Genomic DNA, 19,252 nt, shown 5'->3' with positions numbered 1-19,252 from the left:
CATTTGGCTAGGATTTGGATGGTTGCAACCAATCGGTTGTAACGTGAATAGCTGAGAGGGAGGGAGTGAGGAATAGCTACCGAATAATTCAAATTCCAGTCGATTCCATAAATTTCCTAATTCATGTTTTTAGGGGTATTTCCTAGCTCATGTGAGCCAGATCTAGTTGGTAGCTCATAGTTCAACCCATTCGTCATACTCCCAGCAAGCCCAGCCCATCTCGCATTCTGGGCTGGTGGTGGGCCAAGAAGGGAACTGACCAACAGAAAGCGTGCAGTTGGTTGATCATAAAAGTGGCATTCATGCCCATGAAGGAAGCGACGGTCTCGCAACTCGCAAACCCTAGCCCGCGAGCACAGGGCCACAAAACCACAACCCTCTCCCTCCCCACTGCCACTTGCCGCAATTCCTCCACCAGAAAGGGAAGCACGCCGGAGTCCCATCTCCCCGGCCGTCAAAATGGTACGCGTTTCCTTCCTCTCCATCACCCCGAAAGCATAATCTCTTGTCATATCCGTGCCAATCCATGTTGTTTTCCCTGCTTTGCTTCTTACCTGGGTTTTCCGTGGTGGTCTGTTTGTGATCGATAACTGCTAGATTTCATGTTGTATGAGTGGTTCCCTTCGAGTGCTTTGACATGTAGGGTTGATGCTATCCTATGAAACTCAAGCTTTGGTGTATTCATGCGGACTAAATGATTAGTTCTTCAGTTTTAGGGTTTCTTTGATCAAGTTTCTGAGTTATAGATCTCTGAACCATGTAACACTAGTTCTTAATTACTGTATATTTGTATGAGATTTTGTACCGCTTCACGTTCCTAATTACCAAGTATTAAATGCTCCTTAGATATGTAAAATGTTGTATTAGTTATGTCAGGCGGGCGTGCTCTTGGTTTGAGAAGGAATCAATAGATCTTCGTGTCAGGATCAAATCTAATTTGGTCTTCCCTCCGTTTAGATGGACTATAACTTGTATTCATGCATCTTTAAATGTGTAATATTGTGAAGTGACCTTTTCAAGGTTGTGCCTCATGCAACTTCACATTTCATGATACTACTAAAACCTGATCAGTAAAACTGGGTATGCATTCCCTCAGCAGATAACCATTTGTCATTAATTCCATTCAATGTTTCACCTTAACTTGGGATGCTTCTCTCTTGCCAAGTGATATATCATATTCTTATGTAGCTTATACTACAATTTCAAATCTTACTATTTAATATTTAATATTGAATTTTGGGGTCCTACTATGGCATGAAATGTTTGAGACCTAATTATCCTTATGATGACAACCATAAGCATGTTTTTGAGGACCTAATTGAACTTTGTAGTATAGGTTTTCTTAGTATTTTTTGAACATTCCTGCACTTGTTTCTAGAGCCCTTTTTTATTATTGCAATGCCATCCAAACTTGTATCCAATTTCATGCAAACCCTATTTGTTGTTGCAAATACTATTTAGGTGAACGTTCCGAAGACCAAGAAGACCTACTGCAAAAACAAGGAGTGCAAGAAGCACACACTTCATAAGGTCACTCAGTACCAGAAGGGTAAGGATAGTCTGTCTGCCCAGGGAAAGCGTCGTTATGACAGCTGTTAGGGAACGCGGTATTTCAAAAAAAATTACCTACAAACACGCAAGATCTAACTAGGAGATGGATAGAAATGAGAGGGGAGAGTGTGTCTACGTACCCTCGTAGACCGAAAGCGGAAGCGTTTAGTAAGGCAGTTGATGTAGTCGAACATTTTCGCGATCCAACCGATCCAAGTACCGACGCACAGCACCTCCGCGATCTGCACACGTTCAGCTCTATGACGTCCCTTGTACTCTTGATCCAGATGAGGCCGAGGGAGAGTTTCGTCAGCACGACGGCGTGATGACGGTGATGATGAAGTTACCGACACGGGGCTTCGCCTAAGCTTTACAACGATATGACCGAGGTGGAATTCTGTGGAGGGGGGCACCGCACACTGCTAAACAATTAACTTTTGTGTGCTAGGGTGCCCCTGCCCCCGTATATGAAGGAGCAAGAGGGAGGCTGGCCGGCCCTATAGGGGCGCGCCCCAAGTAGGATTCCTACTAGGAATAGGAATCCTATTCCTAGTAGGTTTCCAACAAGGAAGAGAGGGGGTAGGAAGGAGAGGGAGAAGGAAGGAGAGGGGGCGCCACCCCCTCCTAGTCCAATTTGGACTCCTTAATGGGGGGCGTGCGGCCAGCCCTAGGCCCTCTCCTCTCTCTCACACAAGGCCCATATTGGCCCATTAGTTCCCTCGGGGGTTCCGATAACCCCCCGGCACTCCGATATTTATCTTGTGACCCCCGGAACTCATCCGGTGTCCGAATAACATCGTCCAATATATCAATCTTTACATCTCGACCATTTCGAGACTCCTCTTCATGTCCGTGATCACATCCGGGACTCCGAACTACCTTCGGTACATCAAAACACATAAACTCGAAATACCGATCGTCATTGAACGTTAAGTGTGCGGACCCTATGGGTTCGAGAACTATGTACACATGGCCGAGACTCACTTCCGGTCAATAACCAATAGCGGAACCTGGATGCCCATATTGGTTCCTACATATTCTACGAAGATCTTTATCGGTCAAATCGCATAACAATGTACGTTGTTCCCTTTGTCATCGATATGTTACTTTCCCGAGATTCGATCATCGGTATCTCAATACCTAGTTCAATCTCGTTACTGGAAAGTCTATTTACTCGTTCCGTAATGCATCATCCCGTAACTAACTCATTAGTCACATTGCTTGCCAGGCTTATAGTGATGTGCATTACCGAGAGAGCCTAGAGATACCTCTCCGACAATCGGAGTGACAAATCCTAATCTCGATCTATGCCAACTCAACAAACACCATCGGAGACACCTGTAGAGCATATTTATAATCACCCAGTTATGTTGTGACATTTGATAGCACACTAAGTGTTCATCCGGTATTCGGGAGTTGCATAATCTCATAGTCATAGGAACATGTATAAGTTATGGAGAAAGAAATAGCAATAAACTAAACGATCATAGTGCTAAGCTAACGGATGGGTCAAGTCAATCACACCATTCTCTAATGATGTGATCTTGTTCATCAAATGAGAACTCTTGTCCATGGCTAGGAAACTTAACCATCTTTGATTAACAAGCCAGTCAAGTAGAGGCATACCAGTGACACTCTGTTTGTCTATGTATTCACATATGTACTAAGTTTCCGGTTAATACAATTCTAGCATGAATAATAAACATTTATCATGATATAAGAAAATATAAATAATAACTTTATCATTGCCTCTAGGGCATATTTCCTTCAGTCTCCCACTTGCACTAGAGTCAATAATCTAGATTATATTGTAATGTGATTTAACACCAATAGTTCACATCTTTATGTGATTAGTTCACATCTCCATGTGACTAATACCCAAAGGGTTTACTAGAGTCAATAATCTAGTTCACACGCTATGTGATTAACACCCAAAGAGTGATCATGTTTTGCTTGTGAGAGAAGTTTAGTCAACGGGTCTGCCACATTCAGAGCCGTATGTATTTTGCAAATTTTCTATGTCTACAATTCTCTGCACACAGCTACTCTAGCTAATCTCTCCCACTTTCAATATGTATCTAGACTGAGACTTAGAGTCATCCAGATCGGTGTCAAAGCTTGCGTCAATGTAACTCCTTACGATGAACTCTTTGTCACCTCCACAACCGAGAAACATTTCATTATTCCACTAAGGATAATTTTGACCATTGTTTAGTGATTCAACCCTGGATCACTATTGTACCCTCTTGCCAAACTCATGGTGAGGTACACAATAGGTCTGGTACACAGGATAGCATACTTTATAGAACCTATGACTAAGGCATAGGGAATGACTTTTCATTCTCTTCTATTTTCTGTCGTGGTCGGGTTTTGAGTCTTTACTCAACTTCACACCTTGCAACATAGGCAAGAACTCCTTCTTTGATTGTTCCATTTTGAACTACTCCAAAATCTTGTCAATGTATGTACTTATTGAAAAAACTTATCAAGCATCTTGATCTATATCTATAGATCTTGATCCTCAATATGTAAGCATCTTTACCGAGGTCTTTCCTTGAAAAACTCCTTTCAAACACTCCTTTATGCTTTCCAGAAAATTCTACATCATTTCTGATCAACAATATGTCATTCACATATACTTATCAGAAAGGTTGTAGTGCTCCCACTCACTTTCTTGTAAATACAGGCTTCACTGCAAGTCTATATAAAACTATATGCTTTGATCGACTCATCAAAGCATATATTCCAACTCCGAGATGCTTGCACTAGTCCATAGATGGATCGCTGGAGCTTGCACACTTTGTTAGCATCTTTAGGATTGACAAAACCTTCTGGTTGCATCATATACAACTCTTCTTTAAGATATCCATTAAGGAATGCAGTTTTGACATCCATTTGCCAAATTTCATAATCAATAAATGCGGCAATTGCTAACATGATTTGGACGGACTTAAGCATCGCTAGGGGTGAGAAGGTCTCATCGTAGTCAACTCCTTGAACTTGTGAAAAACCTTTCACAACAAGTCGAGCTTCGTAGACAGTAATATTACCGTCAGCGTCAGTCTTCTTCTTTAAGATCCATTTATTCTCTATGGCTTCCTGATCATCGGGCAAGTCTACCAAAGTCCACACTTTGTTCTCATACATGGATCCCATCTCAGATTTCATGGCCTCAAGCCATTTTGCAGAATCTGGGCTCATCATCACTTCCTCATAGTTCGTAGGTTCATCATGGTCAAGTAACATGACCTCCAGAACAGGATTACCGTACCACTCTGGTGCGGATCTTACTCTGGTTGACCTACGAGGTTCGGTAGTAAGTTGATCAGAAGTTTCATGATCATCATCATTAGTTTCCTCACTTACTGGTGTAGGAATCACTGGAACTGATTTCTGTGATGAACTAGTTTCCAATAAGGGAGCAAGTACAATTACCTCATCAAGTTCTACTTTCCTCCCACTCACTTCTTTCGAGAGAAAGTCCTTCTCTAGAAAGGATCCACTCTTAGCAACAAAGATCTTGCCTTTGGATCTGTGATAGAAGGTGTACCAAATAGTTTCTTTTGGGTATCCTATGAAGACGCACTTCTTCGATTTGGGTTTGAGCTTATCAGGCTGAAACTCTTTCACATAAGCATCGCAACCCCAAACTATAAGAAATGACAGCTTAGGTTTCTTGCTAAACCACAGTTCATATTGTGTCATCTCAACGGATTTTTAGACGGTGCCCTATTTAATGTGAATGCAACTGTCTCTAATGCATAACCCCAAAACGATAGTGGTAATTCGGTAAGTGACATCATAGATTGCACCATATCTAATAAAGTACGGTTATGACATTCGAACTCACCATTACATTGTGGTGTTCCAGGTGGCGTGAGTTGTGAAACTATTCCACATTGTTTCAAGTGAAGAGCAAACTCGTAACTCAAATATTTCGTCTCCGCGATCAGATCGTAGAAACTTTATTTTCTTGTTACAATGATTCTCCACTTTACTCTGAAATTCTTTGAACTTTTCAAACATTTTAGAGTTGTGTTTTATTAATTAGATATACCCATATCTGCTCAAATCATCTGTGAAGGTCAAAAAATAACGATACCCGCCGCGAGCCTCAACACTCATTGGACCGCACACATCAGTATGTATTATTTCCAACAAGTCTATTGCTCGCTCCATTGTTCCGAAGAACGGAGTCTTAGTCATCTCACCAATGAGTCATGGTTCGCAAGCATCGAGTGATTCATTATCAAGTGATTCCAAAAGTCCATCAGCATGGAGTTTCTTCATGCGCTTTACACCAATATGACCTAAACGGCAGTGCCACATATAAGTTGCACTATCATTATTAACTTTGCATCTTTTGGCTTCAATATTATGAATATGTGTATTACTACGATCAAACATTTATATTGAGTGTATGACCATAGAATGTTTTATTTATGTAAATAGAACAACAATTATTCTTTGACTTAAATGAATAACCGTATTGTAATGAACATGATCCAATCATATTTATGCTCAATGCAAACACCAAATAACATTTATTTTAGGTTCAAGACTAATCCCGAAGGTAAAGGGAGTGTGCGATGGTGATCTTATCAACCTTGGGATCACTTCCAACTCACATCATCACCTCGCCCTTAACTAGTCTCTGTTTATTTTGCAACTCTCGATTCGAGTTACTACTCTTAGCAACTGAACCAGTATCAAATACTGAGGGGTTGCTATAAACACTAGTAAAGTACACATCAATAACATGTATATGAAATATACCTTTGTTCACTTTGCCATCCTTCTTATCCGCCAAGTATCTAGGGCAGTTCCACTTCCAGTGATCACTTCCTTTGCAGTAGAAGCACTCGGTTTCAGGCTTGGGTCTAGCTTTGGGCTTCTTCATGGGAGTGGCAACTTGCTTGCCATTCTTCTTGAAGTTCCCTTTCTTTCCCTTGCCCTTTTACTTGAAACTAGTGGTCTTGTAAACCATCAACACTTGATGCTTTTCTTGTTTTCTACCTTCGCTGATTTCAGCATCGCGAAGAGCTCGGGAATCGTTTTCGTCATCCCTTACATATTATAGTTCATCACGAAGTTCCAGTAACTTAGTGATAGTGACTAGAGAACTCTATCAATCACTATCTTATCTGGAAGATTAACTCCCACTTGATTCAAGCGATTATAGTACTCAGACATTCTGAGCACATGCTCACTGGTTGAGCTATTCTCCTCCATCTTGTAGGCAAAGTACTTGTCAGAGGTCTCATACCTCTCGACTCGGGCATGAGTCTGAAATACAAATTTCAGCTCTTGGAACAGCTTATATGCTCTGTGGAGTTCAAAACGTTTTTGAATTCCCGGTTCTAAGTCGTAAAGCATGGCGCACTAAACTATCAAGTAGTCATCATACCAAGCTTGCAAAAGTTCATAACGTCTGCATCTGCTCCTGTAATAGATCCGTCACTAGCGGTGCATCAAGGACATAATTCTTCTGTGCAGCAATGAGGATAATCCTCAGATCACGGAGCTAGTCCGCATCATTGCTACTAACATCTTTCAACAAAGTTTTCTCTAGGAACATATCATAAATAAAACACGGAAGCTATACGCGAGCAATTGATGTACAACATAGATATGCGTATACTATCAGGACTAAGTTCATGATAAATTTAAGTTCAATTGATCATATTACTTAAGAACTCCCACTTAGATAGACATCCCTCTAATCATCTTAGTGATCGCGTGATCCATATCAACTAAACCATGTCCGATCATCACGTGAGATGGAGTAGCTTTCAATGCTGAACATCACTATGTTGATCATATCTACTATATGATTCACGCTCGACCTTTCGGTCTCAGTGTTCCGAGACATATCTGCATATGCTAGGAAAGTTTAACCCGAGTATTTTGCGTGTGCAAAACTGGCTTGCACCCGTTGTATGTGAACGTAGAGCTTATCACACCCGATCATCGCGTGGTGTCTCGACATGACGAACTGTAGCAACGGTGCATACTCAGGGAGAACACTTGTACCTTGGAATTTAGTGAGAGATCATCTTATAATGCTACCGCCGAACTAAGAAAAATAAGATGTAGAAAGGATAAACATCACATGCAATAAAATAAGTGATATGATATGGCCATCATCATCTTGTGCCTTTTGATCTCCATCTCCAAAGCACCATCATGATCACCATCGTCACTGGCTTGACACCTTGATCTCCATCGAAGCATCGTTGTTGTCTCGCCAACTATTGTCTCCACGACTATCGCTACCGCTTAGTGATAAAGTAAAGCAATTACATGGCGATTGCATTATATACAATAAAGCGACAACCATATGGCTCCTGCCAGTTGCCGATAAGTGTGTTACAAAACATGATTATCTCATACAGCAATTTATATAATCACGTCTTGACCATATCACATCACAACATGCCCTGCGAAAACAAGTTAGATGTCCTCTACTTTGTTGTTACAAGTTTTACGTGGTTGCTATGGGCTTAGCAAGAACCGTTCTTACCTACGGCATAAAAACCACAACGTGGTGTAGTGATTGCTTTTTGATCTTTAGAAAGAACATTGTTCATTGAATCCGATTCAACTAAATTTAGAGAAATAGACACCTGCCAGCCACCTGTGTGCAAAGCACGTCGGTAGAACCAGTCTCATGAACGCGGTCATGTAATGTCGGTCCGGGCCTCTTCATCCAACAATACCACTGAATCAAGAAATAACAAGTGACGGCAAGCAATATGTATATATCCATGCCCACAACTCCTTTGTGTTCTACTCGTGCATATAACATCTACGCATAGACCTGGCTCGCATGCCACTGTTGGGGAACGCAGTATTTCAAAAAAAAATTACCTACGAACATGAAAGATCTATATAGGAGATGCATAGCAATGAGAGGGGAGAGTGTGTCTACGTACCCTCGTAGACCGAAAGCGGAAGCGTTTAGTAACACGATTCATGTAGTCGAACGTCTTCGCGATCCAACCGATCCAAGTACCGAACGCACGGCACCTCCGCGATCTGCACACCTTCAGCTCGGTGACGTCCCTCGTACTCTTGAATCAGTTATGGCCGAGGCAGAGTTTCGTCTGCACGATGGCGTGATGATGGTGATGATTAAGTTACCGACACAGGGCTTCGCCTAAGCACTACAACGATATGACCGAGGTGGAATTCTGTGGAGGGGGGCACCGCACACGGCTAAACAATCAACTTGTGTGTGCTAGGGTGCCCCTTGCCCCTGTTTATAAAGGAGCAAGGGGGAGGCCGGCCGGCCCTATAGGGGCGTGCCCCAAGTAGGATTCCTACTAGGAATGGGAATCCTATTCCTAGTAGGTTTCCAACAAGGAAGAGAGGGGGAAGGAAGGAGAGGGGGAGAGGGAGAAGGAAGGAGAGGGGGGCGCCGCCCCTCCTAGTCAAATTCGGACTCCTCAAGGGGGGGCGTGGCAAGCCCTAGGTCCTCTCCTCTCTCTCTCACAAGGCCCATGTTCGCCCATTAGTTCCCCCGGGGGTTCCGAAAACCCCCCGACACTCTGATATTTATCCGGTGACCCCCGGAACTCATCTGGTGTCCGAATAACATCGTCCAATATATCAATCTTTACGTCTCGACCAATTCGAGACTCGTCGTTATGTCTATGATCACATCCGGAACTCCGAACTACCATCGGTACATCAAAACACATAAACTCATAATACTGATCGTCATCGAACGTTAAGCATGCGAACCCTACGGGTTCGAGAACTATGTAGACATGGACGATACTCACTTCTAGTCAATACCCAATAGCGGAACCTGGATGCCCATATTGGTTCCTACATATTCTACGAAGATCTCTATCGGTCAAACCGCATAACAATATACGTTGTTCCCTTCGTCATCGGTATGTTACTTGCCCGAGATTCGATCGTCGGTATCTCAATACCTAGTTCAATCTCGTTACCGGCAAGTCTCTTTACTCATTCTGTAATGCATCATCTTGTAACTAACTCATTAGTCACATTGCTTGCTAGGCTTATAGTGATGTGCATTACCGAGAGGGCCCAGAGATACCTCTCCGACAATCGGAGTGACAAATCCTAATCTTGATCTATGCCAACTCAACAAACACCATCAAAGACACCTGTAGAGCATATTTATAATCACCCAGTTATGTTGTGACGTTTGATAACACACTAAGTGTTCCTCCGGTACTCAGGAGTTGCATAATCTGATAGTCATAGGAACATGTATAAGTTATGGAGAAAGCAATAGTAATAAACTAAACGATCATAGTGCTAAGCCAACGGATGGGTCAAGTCAATCACATCATTATCTAATGATGTGATGTCGTTCATCAAATGACAACTCTTGTCCATGGCTAGGAAACTTAACCATCTTTGATTAACGAGCTAGTCAAGTAGAGGCATACTAGTGACACTCTGTTTGTCTATGTATTCACATATGTACTAAGTTTCCGGTTAATACAATTCTAGCATGAATAATAAACATTTATCATGATATAAGGAAATATAAATAACAACTTTATTATTGCCTCTAGGGCATATTTCCTTCAACAGCAAGCAGTCAGGATATTGTGGTTAGACCAAGCCTGTTTTCCACAAGAAGGTATGGCGGCATCGTTGCTTGTGATTGTCTATCGACCTGCCAACACGATATATATAGTTCAGTATAGTTTATCTGATTTGTTGACCAATTCACCGCCATGGTACTTATGGTGTGTTGTGTAGTGTATTTGTCTGATAAAGATTAGAAGCATTTTTGCAATGCTAATGTTGTGACGTTTTTCAGGCAAAACCCAGCAAGAAGATTGTGCTGAAGCTACAATGCCAGTGCTGCAAGAACTACTCCCAGCGTGTCATCAAGGTTTGTTCCTTTTATCTTGAAAAATGAACATTTTTCTTTTTATTTTGTTATGCCTGCTCATTCGTTATTATTCCTCTATCTACGCAGAGGTGCAAGCATTTTGAGATCAATGGAGACAAGTAGGGCAAGGGGACATCTCTCTTCTAGATTGCTTTCCCCTATCTGAGGTGGTGGTGCTCAAGAGCTATTACTACTTGTGTTAAGAGTTTGCTGTTAGGAGTTAAACAAATTAGAGACCTTGTCATGTATCCAAACTCCTGTATCTGACATTTAAGCAAGAGGCGAATTTGGCTAAGTGAAGTTTTGTAGCTTGAATCCTCTTTCATTCCGTATAATGGCTTTATTTTAACGTCATGGAGTTGATTGACATGGTAATTTGAGCTTTCCTGATGATTTTTGGCATATGATATCTGTTCTCAGTGACCGTTGGGTTAATTGTGAAGGGTTATTCCTACCCGATGTGTCTAGTTGCGGGTAATTAGAGCTAGGGAATATAGGTTTCATGGGGATTTGAAATCAAGAAGGAATTAGTGAGTCCCGTCTTGAAATTCTATCATAACTTTCTTCCATTTCTTATTTAGTCATTCCCATAAATCAAAAGGGATTTTTTTGGAAAAGGGGGACGACCCCAGCCTCTACATCAGAACGATGCATACAGCCACCTTTATTACTAAGCAAAACAGTTCGACAGAGGTCTTAAAGTCTCCAAAAAAAGAACAAGAAGATGTTCACAAAGAGCTAAAAAAATGAAGCCAAAACCGGCTGGCAAAATAAAGATAGGAAACTAATTGCCTATCCTATTACATGACCGCCATCCAAACCGGTTGAAAATAGCCCATGCTACCATCTCCCATCGGATAGATCCAGTAATCAAACGCTCCCTGGCATCCGACGGAGTGAGTAGCGACCACATACGGATCAACGTAGTGGCTCGAAAGATAACCTGCAAAAAATGAGTATTTGTTGTTCTGTTAAAGACAAGATCATTTCTGCAATTCTAGATAGCCCATAATAAAGCACATACTCCTACACGAATGTGTCTCGATGTTTCGGCCACTATCCCATCAAGCCACGTCCCAAATAACGTGTTGATATTATTCGGAGGAGTAATACTAAAGGCTATGTGAATTGTCCGCCATAATTTTTTTGCCAATGGGCAGTCAAGAAAGAGGTGTTTGATGGATTCATCCCGATCACAAAAACTACATCTAGTAGACTCAGTCCAGTTGCGTTTTACCAAGTTATCCTTAGTTAAAATGACTTGTTTGTGTACAAACCACATAATCACTTTAACTCTCAAAGGTACTCTGACATGCCAAACATGTTTCGAAGTAGGAATAGAGCTAGAATTAATAACATCCAGATACATGGATTTAACCGTAAACTCTCCATTCCTAGTTAGCTTCCAACACAACTGATCAGGTCATTGAGAAAGTTGTACATCCATCAGTCTTCTCACAAGATAGAGCCAAGCTTCCCAACGGTTTACGACTAGTGCTCTCCTGAAGTGACTATTAAGAGGCGTGGACTGAAACACTGTCTCAACGGACGCGTCTCTCCATTGAACAATGCTATAAAGAGAAGGATATTGAAGCGCGAGGGGCGAGTCCCCTAGCCATGTATCCTCCCAGAATCTCATAGAAGTACCGTTACCGATCACAAACTTTGTCCGATTGAAAAAAATTGATTTAACTCTCATCAGTCCTTTCTAGAAAAGCGAATCCATCGGCCTCACTGTCACCTGAGATAAAGTTTTGGAATGAAGGTATTTATTATGCAGAATCTGTGCCCATGTAGCCTCTGTCTCACCAGATAGCTTATACAGCCATTTGCTGAGAACACATATGTTCTTCACCTCAAGATTTTCGAGACCTAGACCCCCTTGGTCTTTCAATTGACAAATAATATCCCATTTAGCGACTCTATACTTTCGCTTCAGATCATCACTCTACCAGAACAAACGGGACCAATAGAAATCTAGTCTTTTCCGAACTCCAACTGGTACCTCGAAAAAAGACAAGAGAAACATAGGCATACTCGTGAGAACCGAATTAATGAGAATTAAACGGCCTCCATATGACATGAGTTTGCCCTTCCAGCAACTAAGTTTCTTCTCAAATCGATCCTCAAGTCCTCAATGCACTTCCATTCTCTGTTTGTTAGCTTACGATGGTGAATTGGTATTCCCAAATAAGTGAAAGGTAAATCCCCCAATTCACACCCGAACAATTCCTTATAGGCCTCTTGTTCCTCATTGGCTCTTCCAAAACAAAACAATTGGCTCTTGTGGAAATTAATCTTTAGTCCGGTCAATTGTTCGAATAAGCATAAGACGAGCTTCATGTTTCTCGCTTTTGCCAAGTCATGCTCCATGAAGATGATAGTATCATCGGCGTACTGTAGGACAGACACACCTCCATCCACTAGATGAGGTACCAGACTTCCTACTTGACCACCATCCTTAGCCCTTCCTATTAGAATCGTCAACATGTCAAACACAATGTTGAACAGAATAGGTGACACCGGATCTCCTTGTCTCAGGCCCTTATGTGTTTGGAAGTAATGACCTATGTCGTCATTTACTTTGATTTCAACACTTCCTTTTTGCGTGAAAGATTCCACTTGTTGTCTCCAGGTTGGATCAAATCCTTTCATACGCAAAGCTTGTTGAAGAAATGGCCATTTAACTTTGTCGTACGCTTTTTCGAAATCCACTTTGAAAACAACCCCATCTAGTTTTTTCGTGTGAATTTCATGGAGCGTTTCATGAAGGACCACAACCCCTTCTAGGATGTTTCTGTCCGGCATGAAAGCAGTTTGGGACGGCTGCACCACAGAGTGCGCAATCTGCGTGAGTCTATTAGTCCCAACCTTGGTGAAAATTTTGAAACTTACGTTAACAAGACAGATCGGCCTGAACTGCTCAATTCTCACGGCCTCTGTTTTCTTAGATAGCAAAGTAATCGTTCCAAAATTTAGGTGAAACAACTGAAGTTGTCCAGAGAATAAATCATGGAACATCGGTAACAAATCCCCTTTAATAATATGCCAGCATTTTTTATAAAACTCCGCTGGAAATCCATCCGGGCCCGGAGCTTTATTATTCTTCATCTGCGAAATAGCTTCAAACACCTCTTTCTCTGAAAACGCGGCAGTCAAAAGATCATTTTCATCTATAGCAAGTTGAGTAACATCCACAATCCTCGACTCATCCAGGGACACGAAATTATCCTCCAGAGGCCCAAAAGGCTGCTTGTAGTAGTTGCTTATGTATAATTTTAGGTTTTCCTATCCTAAAATCGCCCCCTCATCTTGCTCAATATGAAATATTCTTTTCTTTCTATGCTTGCCATTGGCGATCATGTGAAAAAATTTAGTGTTGGCGTCCCCTTGGACAACTTTGTGAACCTTGGCCTGCAATGCCCTCTTAAATTCCTCCTCTCGTAGGAGTTCTTTCAATCGCATCTCCGCGTCTACTTTAGCATGAAGTTCCACGGTTTCTAGAATTGTGGATTCGGCTTTTACATCTAAGGCTTGAATAAGGGTAAGGAGCCTTTCCTTTTCAACCTTATATATCCCACTGAGATGCTTAGCCCACCCACGTCAGAAACTTCTCAAGTGCCTGATCTTATTCTGCCATCTCTCAACAGAAGACCTTCCTCCTGCATCTTTAGCCCATTCCCTGGCTATTAGCTTGAAAAAATCTTCTCTTTCAAACCACGCCCATTCAAAAGAGAATGTATTTTTATTCCCCACATGCGTTGCCTCACCCGAGTCAACTAGTAGAGGGGTCTGGTCTGAGATTCCGCGCGATAACGCCTGGACTGTTACCAGAGGGAACTTCTGCTCCCAGTCAACACTCGTGAGGACACGATCGAGCTTCTCAAACATAGGAGTTGGCAAAGTATTAGCCCAAGTATTTTCTACCCGAAAGCTCTATCTATGTCAGATCCAAGCTTTCTATAATGGTATTAAACATGAACGACCACCTGCCGTCAAAATTATCATTGTTCTTTTTCTCTCTCCTTCTAATAATATTGAAGTCACCTCCAACTAAGATTGGAAGCTGCTCAGAACCACAAATACGGACAAGATCTGCCAAGAAATCTAGTTTGAGTTCTGGCTGCGTGGCCCCATATACCACCACCAGTGCCCAATTAAACCCATCAGCTTTCGATCTAATCAGAAACTTGACGGCGAAATCTCCCATCGCCACACTTCGGACTCCCAACGTCTCGCATCTAACCCCAAGTAAGATCCCACCTGATCTTCCTCTCAGGGGAAGGCAGTGCCAATCAAAATCGACACCTCCCGATAAAGTAGTTAGGAACTATGGCGAGAAATCACCCCTTCATGTTTCAGAAAGGGCGATAAAGTCCAACCCATGTTCGATAGAAGCATCCGCTAGAAATCTTCTTTTAGCCAAGTCTTTCAGACCTCTGCTATTCCAAAAAAGTCCTCTCATAATTCATCATGAATTTTTTTGGTTGTACGGTGCTACCTCTTGAGCACTGCGTTGGTTTTCCCTGAAGAGGAAGGGATGATGCAGCAAAGTAGCATAAGTATTTCCCTCAGTTTTTGAGAACCAAGGTATCAATCCAGCAGGAGGCTACACGCCAGTCCCTCGTACCAACACAAAACAAATAAATCCTCGCAACCAACACGATAAGGGGTTGTCAATCCCTACACGGCCACTTACGAGAGTGAGATCTGATAGATATGATAAGATAATTTTTTTGGTATTTTTATGATAAAGATGCAAAGTAAAATAAAAGCAAAGGAAATAACTAAGTATTGGGAGATTAATATAATGAAGATAGACCCGGGGGCCATAGGTTTCACTAGTGGCTTCTCTCGAGAGCATAAGTATTCTACGGTGGGTGAATAAATTACTGTTGAGCAATTGACAAAATTGAGAATAGTTATGAGAATATCTAGGTATGATCATGTATATAAGCATCACGTCCGAGACAAGTACACCGACTCCTGCCTGCATCTACTACTATTACTCCACTCATCGACCGCTATCCAGCATGCATCTAGAGTATTAAGTTAATGAAAACAGAGTAACGCCTTAAGCAAGATGACATGATGTAGAGGGATAAACTCATGCAATATGATGAAAACCCCATCTTGTTATCCCCGATGGCAACAATACAATACGTGCCTTGGTGCCCCTACTTTCACTGGGAAAGGACACCACAAGATTGAACCCAAAGCTAAGCACTTCTCCCATTGCAAGAAAGATCAATCTAGTAGGCCAAACCAAACTAATAATTTGAAGAGACTTGCAAAGATAACCAATCATACATAAAATAATTCAGAGAAGATTCAAATATTTTTCATAGATAGACTTGATCATAAACCCACAATTCATCGGTCTCAACAAACACACCACAAAAAGAAGATTACATCGAATAGTTCTCCACAAGAGAGGGGGGACATTGTATTGAGATCCAAAAAGAGAGAAGAAGCCATCTAGCTACTAACTATGGACCTGTAGGTCTGAGGTGAACTACTCACATTTCATCGGAGGGGCTATGGTGTTGATGTAGAAGCCCTCCATGATCGATGCCCCCTCCGGCGGAGCTCCGGAACAGGCCCCAAGATGGGATCTCGTGGATACAGAAAGTTACGCCGGTGGAATTAGGGTTTTGGCTCCGTATCTGATCGTTTGGGGGTACGTAGGTATATATAGGAGGAAGGAGTACATCGGTGGAGTAACAGGGGGCCCACGAGTGTGGAGGGCGCGCCTCGGGGTAGGCGCGCCCCCTACCTCGTGGCCTCCTCTTTTGTGTCTTGACGTAGGGTCCAAGTCTCCTGGGTCTTGTTCGTTGAGAAAATCACGTTCATGAAGGTTTCATTCCGCTTGGACTCCGTTTGATATTCCTTTTCTTCGAAACCCTAAAACAGGCAAAAAACAGCAATTCTGGGCTGGGCCTCCGGTTAATAGGTTAGTCCCAAAAATAATATGAAAGTGGATAATAAAGCCCAATAATGTCCAAAACAGTAGATAATATAGCATGGAGCAATCAAAAATTATAGATACGTTGGAGACGTATCAAGCATCCCCAAGCTTAATTCATGCTCGTCCTCGAGTAGGTAAATGATAAAAACAGAATTTTTGATGCGGAGTGCTACTTGCCATAATTTTAATGTAATTCTTCTTAATTGTGGTATGAATATTCAGATCCGAAAGATTCAAGACAAAATTTCATATTGACATAAAAATAATAATAATTCAAGTATACTAACTAAGCAATTATGTCTTCTCAAAATAACATCGCCAAAGAAAGTTCATCCCTACAAAATCATATAGTTTAGTCATGCTCCATTTTCGTCACACAAGAATGCTGTCATCATGCACAACCCCGATGACAAGCCAAGCAATTGTTTCATACTTTACTAATCTCAAACCTATAAACTTTCGCGCAATATATGAGCGCGAGCCATGGACATAGCACTGTGGGTGGAATAGAATATAATGAGGGGAGTTATGTGGAGAAGACAAAAAGGAGAAAGTCTCACATGAACGAGGCTAATCAATGGGCTATCGAGATGCCCACTGATTGATGTTAATGCAAGGAGTAGGGATTGCCATGCAACGGATGCACTAGAGCTATAAATGTATGAAAGCTCAACAAAAGAAACTAAGTGGGTGTGCATCCAACTTGCTTGCTCACGAAGACCTAGGGCACTTGAGGAGGCCCATTGTTGGAATATACAAGCCAAGTTCTATAATGAAAATTCCCACTAGTATATGAAAGCGACAAAACAAGAGACTCTCTATCATAAAGATTACGGTGCTACTTTGAATCACAAGTGTGGCAAAGGATAGTAACATTGTCCCTTCTCTCTTTTTCTATCATTTTTTTGGGCCTTCTCTTTTTTTATGGCCTTTCTGTTTTTTTAATTCCTCACTTAGGACAATGCTCTAGAAAATGATGATCATCACACTTCTATTTATTTACAACTCAATGATTACAACTCGATACTAGAACAAAAGATGACTCTATATGAATGCCTCCGGCGGTGTACCGGGATATGCAATGGACCAAGAGTGACATGTATGAAAGAATTATGAACGGTGGCTTTGCCACAAATAATATGTCAACTACATGATCATGCTAAGCAACATGACAATAATGAATGTGTCATGATAAACAGAATGGTGGAAAGTTGCATGGCAATATATCTCGGAATGGCTATGGAAATGCCATAATAGGTAGGTATGGTGGCTGTTTTGAGGAAGATATAAGGAGGTTTGTGTGTGAAAGAGTGTATCATATCACGGGGTTTGGATGCACTGGCGAAGTTTGCGCCAACTCTCAATGTGAGAAAGGGCAATGCACGGTACCGAAGAGGCTAGCAAGGATGGAAGGGTGAGAGTGTGTATAATCCATGGACTCGACATTAGTCATAAAGAACTCACATACTTATTGCAAAAATCTACAAGTCATCAAAAACCTCGGCACTACGCGCATGCTCCTAGGGGGATAGATTAGTAGGAAAAGACCATCGCTCGTCCCCGACCGCCACTCATAAGGAGGACAATCAAATAACTTGTCACGCCCTCGATGCGGCTATATCTCCCACCTGTCGAAGCACGACTTAGAGGCATAACCGCATTGAAAGCAATGTCGCAAGTGAGGTAATCTTCACACAACCCAAGTAATACAATATGGGGAAAAGAGATTCATAGTTGGCTTACACTCGCCACTTCACACAATTACATGAATAAATCATTACATCATCCAAATACAATCAAGGTCCGTCTACAGAACCAAAATAAAAGAAGAACCCCAAATGCGACAAAGGTCCCTGATCGACCCCAACTGGGCTCCACTACTGATCAGCTAGAACGAAACAACACAAAGGACAAGATCTTCAACGAGCTCCTCCTAAGCTGGGTTGCGTCATCTGCACGGACTCATCGGCACCTGCAAACTGGTTTTGGAAGAATCTGTGAGTCACAGGGACTCAGCAATCTTGCACCCTCGCGATCAAGACTATTTAAGCTTATGGGTAAGGTAAAGGTATGAGGTGGAGCTGCAACAAGCGACTAGCATATATGGTGGCTAATATACGCAAATGAGAGCGAGAAGAGAAGGCAAAGCACGGTCGATAAAAGTATGATCAAGAAGTGATCCTAAACAACCTACGTCAAGCATAAATCCAACATCGCGTTCACTTCCCGGACTCCGCCGGAAAGAGACCATCACGGTAACACACGCGGTTGATTCATTTTAATTAAGGTCAAGTTTAGGTTTTCTACAACCGGACATTAACAAATTCCCATCTGCCCATAACCGCGGGCACGGCTTTCGAAAGTTCAAAACCCTGCAGGGGTGTCCCAACTTAGCCCATCACAAGCTCTCATGGTCAACGAAGGAATAGACCTCCTCCCGAGACATTCCGATCAGACTCGATATCTCGGTACAACAAGACATCCTCGACAATGGTAAAACAAGTCCAGCAAGACCACCCGATGCGCCGACATCCCGATAGGAGCTGCACATATCTCATTCTCAGGGCAACACCGAATAAGCAATCCGTACAACTAAAACCAGCCCTCGAGTTTCCCCGAGGTGGCGCTGCAAGGGGGTCTAGTTTGGACCAACACTTAGACAAGCACTGGCCCGGGGGGTTTAAAATAAGATGACCCTTGGGATGCGCGACTCCCAAGGGAAAAAGGCTAGGTGGCGAATGGTAAAACCAAGGTTGGGCCTTGCTGGAGGAGTTTTATCCAAAGCGAACTGTCAAGGGGTTCCCATTATAACCCAACCGCGTGAGGAACGCAAAATCCGGGAACATAAC

The 19,252-nt window shown here is 42.3% G+C and overlaps 1 non-coding gene and 1 pseudogene across 1 annotated transcript; both read left to right on the top strand.

The window, feature by feature from the left end:
* Positions 1-354: 354 nt before the first annotated feature.
* On the top strand, positions 355-10,582 carry LOC119359303 (annotated as a pseudogene).
* Positions 1,243-1,314, top strand: LOC119359901. Its single transcript, XR_005172732.1, has one exon. It is a non-coding gene; the product is annotated as a small nucleolar RNA R66 (small nucleolar RNA).
* Positions 10,583-19,252: the final 8,670 nt, after the last annotated feature.

The sequence above is a fragment of the Triticum dicoccoides genome, chromosome 2A, assembly GCF_002162155.2.
Source record: "Triticum dicoccoides isolate Atlit2015 ecotype Zavitan chromosome 2A, WEW_v2.0, whole genome shotgun sequence".
Taxonomy (NCBI): domain Eukaryota; kingdom Viridiplantae; phylum Streptophyta; class Magnoliopsida; order Poales; family Poaceae; genus Triticum; species Triticum dicoccoides.
This window is presented reverse-complemented; position numbering and strand designations above follow the sequence as displayed.